This window comes from Mus caroli, unplaced genomic scaffold (assembly GCF_978045245.1).
Source record: "Mus caroli unplaced genomic scaffold, Mus_caroli_1 scaffold_20, whole genome shotgun sequence".
Lineage (NCBI taxonomy): Eukaryota > Metazoa > Chordata > Mammalia > Rodentia > Muridae > Mus > Mus caroli.
Genome location: NW_028227275.1, coordinates 57,887,066 through 57,893,923, shown reverse-complemented (window position 1 = coordinate 57,893,923; position 6,858 = coordinate 57,887,066). Strand labels below are relative to the sequence as shown.

At 48.9% G+C, this 6,858-nt stretch overlaps 1 pseudogene; it reads right to left on the bottom strand.

Annotated features, from left to right (window-relative positions):
* Nucleotides 1–1,018: 1,018 nt before the first annotated feature.
* On the bottom strand, nt 1,019–1,164 carry LOC147000206 (U2 spliceosomal RNA; annotated as a pseudogene).
* Nucleotides 1,165–6,858: the final 5,694 nt, after the last annotated feature.

The following is a 6,858-nucleotide window of genomic DNA, read 5'->3' as shown; positions in this document are numbered from 1 at the left end:
GTTGTTGTTGTTTGGAGACAGGGTTTCTCTGTGTAGCTGTGGCTGTCCTGAAACTCACATTGTGGACCAGGCTGGTCTCGAACTCAGATCTCTCTGTCCCTGCCTTCTGAGTACTGGGATTAAAGGCTAGAATCACCCCCCTCCCCCCACCTAGCCAGTGCAGGCTTTTATTTCCTCCTTTTTCTGAGGTTGATGTGAGGAATCCTTCTCCATTGCTTCTGCCTTAAGCACTTAGTCAGGGTCTCGCAATCAAATCCAGAGCTCATATAGCTAGCTAGTCTCTCTAGCCAGCTTACTCTGATGTATGACTGCATTCCTGAGAAGATGTGAACAAAATGGTTACTCACCCCAAATAGGGAACAGACAACAGAGCAAAGGAAGAATACAACCAGAGTCTGCCTTGGCCAACCAGTGACTTTATTGGGGTTACTCACAGAAGTGTGGGTGAGGGGTTACCCACAGGAGCAGATATGACTCAAGGACAGCCATATCACCAGAGTCCACTCCAGCATAGGTGACAGCTCACGAAAGCTAGAAACCTTCAGCTCACTGAACAGCCTGCAGGCAGCTCAGCAGGATGGAGAGTGTCCACTTGAGGCAGTGCAGTAATCAGCATCTCTCCCAGGTGTCTTAGAGAGTCTCTCAGCAGTCCCCACTATTTGGGAAGTACTGAGGGGATCTAGTCAGTTTTAGGGACTTCCTAAAGTTGGTTGTGTTGTGTTGTTATTGTTGCTTTGAGATTGGGTCTCACTATGAAGCCTTGGCTGGTCTGGAACTTTCTATGTGGAGCAGGCTAACCTTGAACTTACAGAGATCTCGCTGCCTCTCTGCCTCTCTGCCTCTCTGCCTCTCTGCCTCTCTGCCTCTCTGCCTCTCTGCCTCTCTGCCTCTCTGCCTCTCTGCCTCTCTGCCTCTGCCTCTGCGAGGGCCAGAGTTCAAGTCCCAGCACCAACATGGCCATCCTCAATCACCTATTACTTCAGTTCTAGAGAATCCAATGCTCTCCCTTGACCTTTTCAGTCACTGCACGCATGTAGTGTACATACATACTTACATGCAGGCAAAACATCCATTCACATAAAATAAAAATAAAGAAAACTTTAATGAATAAGTAAACAATATTTAAAAATACACTTGGTCTTAGCCAAAAGGCCAAGAAGCGATAATATTTAAAAATAAATAAACCCAGTACACCAAACAAAGAAAAAAAAGAGTGTACACAGCAGAAAGATGTGTGGCTTTTTGTGGCCAGATAAGCTGGGAGGTCACACAGCCTCCTGTGACCTAATTCCTAAGTCTATTCTCTGGTTTCACACAATCTGTCCCAGCCCCAGCCCCAGGGCCAACAGCCATGGGAGCCTGGTCCTGCCACTGCCTGACCCAGGAGGAAGTGACTCAGGAGGCCTCTTTGGGCGAAGGGCTGAATACAGAAGCCCTCCCAGCCCATAGATTCTATCTGCCCAGAGTCATAAGAGTGGTGAGGCTGAGTGGGCCAGGCAGGTGGCTTGGATCCAGGCAGTCCTTTCCCCTTCCTATCTGGCAGCCTGAGCCACCCACTCTATGCCAGCGTGGCAGACAGTGCCAGGCAAGTGGCCAGGTCAGCAGGAGGAAGCCGCTGTTGACATGTGACAGCTATGTTTGCTTACCTGGGGCCACCCACCAGAAGAGTTAATATTCAACTACCTCTAGAGACCGTGGAGCTGCAGCTGGGTCTAAGTGTGGTAACAGAGACCTGAGTCAGTTCTTGCCTTATAGAACATGTGCCTCAAAGCCCACACAAGTCTCTCGTGGGTTCCTCATCTCTGTTTCTAGAAGAAACCTGACCCAATGTCACTCAGCCCACAGGGTCTACTTCACAGGCCTTGGGAAGACCTGAGGTCCAAGGAGCTATGAGGGGCCCTGGTGGGGTGGGGTTTGAAGTGGTGCAGGTGGAGGTAGGTGTAGCGCACAGGGCTGAGGTGTGATCAAAACCAGCTTCCTACCTGCTTTTCTCTGACTTGGACCCTCTCAGTATCATTTCTTTTTTTTTTTTTTTTTTTTTTTTTTTGGTTTTTTCGAGACAGGGTTTCTCTGTATAGCCCTGGCTGTCCTGGAACTCACTTTGTAGACCAGGCTGGCCTCGAACTCAGAAATCTGCCTGCCTCTGCCTCCCGAGTGCTGGGATTAAAGGCTTGCGCCACCACCGCCCGGCTTCAGTATCATTTCTGAACCATCCCTGCTCCCACACTTCATGTCTCTCAAATGCACTCACCTCCTTCCACTCAGTTGTGATATCACAAGATACCCAGAGTCCTTTGGACCTAGCTAGGACTTGGCTCTGGGAAGCCTATGTGAGTTGGTATACATACATTCAGGTACCTTCACTAGAGATAGAAACCTCCAGCAAGCCCAGCTACCCCAGTGTCTCAGCACCAAATCCTGGCAGGGCTCAGAAAGACCTGAAGTTAAAGTCTTAGAGTTACACAGTTAAGAGCCCTGCCCTTGTCATTGTCCCTCTGTCCTAGGGAGGCAGTTGCCCAGAAAGCCATACTGAGGAAAGGACTGTGAATCCCAGAAGAGGAGAGGCTGAAAGGAGAGACCAGCAGTTTGCTCTGTGTTGGGCCCTGGGTATAATAACTGTCTTGATTCATCCTACCACTGTCACAGCCCTGGGGCTTGAGAAAGCACTGCCGGAGGATGTGGGATGCAGTGTCCTCTGCTGGGCCACCTCTCAACACAAAGATGCCCTGCTCCTGGGAATTTCACAGCCTCCAAACCAGCATCATTCAAACGCAAGCAGCCTTCTGGGCCTGCCTCTGTTTACAGCCAATAAACACAGAGAGGGAAGCTAAGCCAAGGCTAAGGGAGGGCATGCAGCAAGCAGGGGCTAAGCTGGTTGAAAACCTGCTCTCTATCCTCACCCTGAATCCTTCCCCTGAAGTGGGAAGCAGGGAGTGTGGTTCTGCATTGGCAAAGCCGAAGCAAGTGTGGCAAGCACCCGGTCATGGCCTCCGGTCCTCAGTCACTGGGTCAGGTAACTAGGAGGCAAGAGAGGTGCAGGGTGTGATTGCCACATGACTTTTGGAGGCCTCTATGTCTGCTGGACTGATGGAACCCAACCAGACTGGCTGACTTTGGACTTGGCTTCAGGAACTGCAAAGGATTGTCATCCCTCACACACCCTGCTTCTGACGATAAAGCCACAATAGCCCACGGCTGTCAGCAGTGTATGTAGATACTTCTGGGCATGTTTCTGTGTGGATCTGAACATCCCTGATGACACTTGGTATCTTCTTCTGTCACTCTCTACCTGTTTAGATTTTTCTAAGATTTATTTATTTTCTATTTTATGTGTATGGGCATTTTATCTACATGTGTGTCTGTGCACCATGTGTGTATAGTGCCAGGAAGTCAGAGAGGATGTAAGCGCTCTCGGGATTAGAGTAACATGGGGTTGTGAGCCTCCATGTAGGTGCTGGGAACCAAACGCAGGTCCTCTGTAAGAACAAGTGCTCTCAACCACTGGTCTGTTTTTCCAGTGCCCCCACCTTACATTTTGAGTCATGATCTCTCACTGCACCTGGAGTTCCTGCTTTTGGCTGAGCCAGATGTCCAGTGAGCTTCAGGAATCAACCTCTCTCTACACCTATCTCCCACCCCCAGTGAGTATTACAAGCAAGCATCATACCATGACACACCCAGATTTTTATGGGGTTCTAGAGATCTGAACTCAAGTCCTTGTACTTGTTTGATAACTACATTATCTACTGAGCCATCTGCCCAGGCTCCTGCCTATAAAATGTATTATCTTACTCCATATCAGTGCTGTGGGCTGAGTCTAAGCTCTGTTACACTATGGGGCCATATCCAGTCCTTGGCTGTTGATTTTGCTTTTGGGCATCCCAGGGGCTTCAGATGTGAAACAGGTGTTTTTGCTCCTAGGTGGAGTTGAAATGAGATGATTCTCAGCACAATGTCTGGCATCCGATTTCCTGGTCGAGGTGGGAGAGACAGGTGGCCAGGGAGGTTTCTCACTCACAGGGAAGGAGATTAACTGTCCCTTCCTCAGGAGGTAAAGAACAGGCTAGCCACAGTTCGCAGGCTGAGAAACGGTGAGTGGTCTCCATCTTGCCTTCCCTCTGGGGTTCTGACTCCTGGGCTCTTCTCTTCCTTCTCTGGTCACACCATCATGCTCATCATGTGGTTTGACAGACAGGCTTCCCACCTGCTTGGCTTTGCACTGGGGCTGGCCAGTTGGAGGGTTGGGAAACATCAGCTTCTTAACATTGAGCCTTGAACACCACCACAGAAGAAACCCTTCAGCTGGATTCCACGTCCAGCCCTGGTGATGGGATTCAGAAACTTAAGGTGAGCCATAGGCCAGTCTGGATATTGGTTGTCTGTGTGGTTCAGAGCCAGGCATTGTCCAGTCTCAAAGCTCTGTCAACCGTGGCCTATGACCCTGTCCTATGGCGTACACATGTTTGTAAGACATGGGTGAGGGACATGGGCTGAGGCCTGCTGATGTTCCCACATAGAAAGAGGGGATAGGGAGAGTCAATAGACCCCTTCCTAAAGCCAGGAGCTAGGGTGGTAGCCAGGGTGACAACATGTACAAAGCTCCTTTGCTTGAACTATGGTAAGACACTTTGCATTGACAATAAGCCAGTCTTGACTTGACTTTAGCACAACTGTAGAAGTTTTTCTCTATACTTGCGTTCCTGGCTCATGAATCCCTGGTGTAAGCCGTTATATGACATTCTTCAACTGAATGCCCCTGGATACCCTAACAACAACCGTGCCCCCCCAATCTTTTCAACTTCCTTCCCTTTCCCTATTTCTCTGGAACCCTAAAGAAGGGACCCACATGGTCTGCCATGTGGCCCTGATCGCTCTAAACCTCCCTTGCCATGCTGCTGTTTGCCTGTGGATGACGTTAGTATTTATTACTAATTATAATAAATCTCTAAAAAAGATAATTCAGGGCTGGAGAGATGACTCAATGACTAAGAATACTGGCTGCTCTTGCAGAAAACCCAGGTTCAACCCCTGGCTCACAACTGTGTCTTCAGTTCCAAGGGTCTAACACCTCCCTCTGGTCTTGCAGACATCAGACATGACTGTGGCACATAAATATATACATGCAGGCAAAACATCCATACACAAAAAAATAAAAATTTTAAAAAAAGAAAGAAGAAATGGTTGAACTTCCCTTAATGTTTTTTTTAAAGAATTATTTATTTATTTTCTGTATATGAGTACACTCTTGCTGTCTTCAGACACACCAGAAGAGGGCATCTGATCCCATTACAGGTGGTTGTGAGCCACCATGTGGTTGCTGGGATTTGAACTCAGGACCTCTGGAAGACCAGTCAGTACTCTTAACCACTGAGCCATCTCCCCAGCCCCCCTTAATGTTTTTTAAAGGACAATCCTTCTCAGTGTCACCTGTGAGCCCTAAACCTGGAATATTTCAGAAGAATGCTGATGATTTAGGGTAATGACCCACAGGAAGATCCACCTTGCCGGAGGTCACAGATGTAGGGTCACATTTGGAAAGGCCCACACTTGTGTCCGCCATTACCTGTCCCCAGCCTTCCAGAGATTAGACAAGAACCTGTGGTTAGCAGGGTATAACCAGAACACTACTGCAGGGGTGCTGGGAAATGTGGCTCACTGGCTTCCCGGCCCCACAACAGCAGGCTGTCACAGAGACAGCTGCGTTACTAGCAGATCCTCTGACTCTCAAAAAGTCTATAAAGAAGCTGGGTGTGGTGGCGCATGCCTTTGATCCCAGCACTCGGGAGGCAGAGGTAGACAGATTTCTGAATTTTGAGGCAGCCTGGTCTACAAAGTGAGTTCCAGGACAGCCAGGGCTATACAGAGAAACCCTGTCTCGAAAAACCAAAAAAAAAAAGGTCTATAAAGGTGAAGACCTGGCAAGTGCGTGTATGGTGGTGGCATGCTATATGCAACCCTTGGTGTCTTGGACAGGTGGCCAAATTCTCCTGCTAAGCCTGTGAGTGCTTAGCAGACACTTGCTGCTCTGATGGTCAAATGACCACAATGCTGACTAGGAACCTCAACCACTTTGTTTAGCTGCCCCATTTCTAATGCCCTTCCTGTGAAGTGGAACTCTCCACCGTGCTGGTCTGGGGGAGTGAGGACCTATGGCGGTCAGAGTTTGGCTGGTGCAACTAAATGGTAGCAAAGAACAGGCATGGGAAGCGAGGCTTATCTGGCTTATGCTCTCTGAGAGATTTCCGTTCCCTTCAGCCCTGTTGTTTCTGAAGGCAGAAGAGTGTCAGGGACACTGTTTCTCACTTTCTGGTAGCCAGGAATCGGAGAGGGGACAGAGTCAGAACAAGATAAAGCCCCTGAGGACCTTGTCCCTGTGACCTACAGCCTCCAGATAGTTTCAACATTGTGTCAGAGGTTCAGACAAAAGTCTCAACATGTAACCTCTGGGGGACATATCACAAGGAAACTCCAACAGGCACAGATACTTGTTCCTCCATTCCTACTGGAACCAGGACCCAGAGGAAAAGCAGCTCTCTGCCAAACCAAGCCCTGTGTTTCCCTTTTAACTTTAAAAAGAACAGTTTTTTGTTTGTTTTGGTTTTGGTTTTTCGAGACAAGGTTTCTCTGTGTAGCCCTGGCTGTCCTGGAACTCACTCTGTAGACCAGGCCAGCCTCGAACTCAGAAATTCGTCTGCCTCCCAAGTGCTGGGATTAAAGGCGTGCACCACCACGCCCCGCAGAAGAACAGTTTTTTTTTTTTTTTTTTTTTTTTTTTTTGGTTTTTCGAGACAGGGTTTCTCTGTGTAGTCGTGGCTGTCCTGGAACTCACTCTGTAGCCCAGGCTGGCCTCGAACTCAG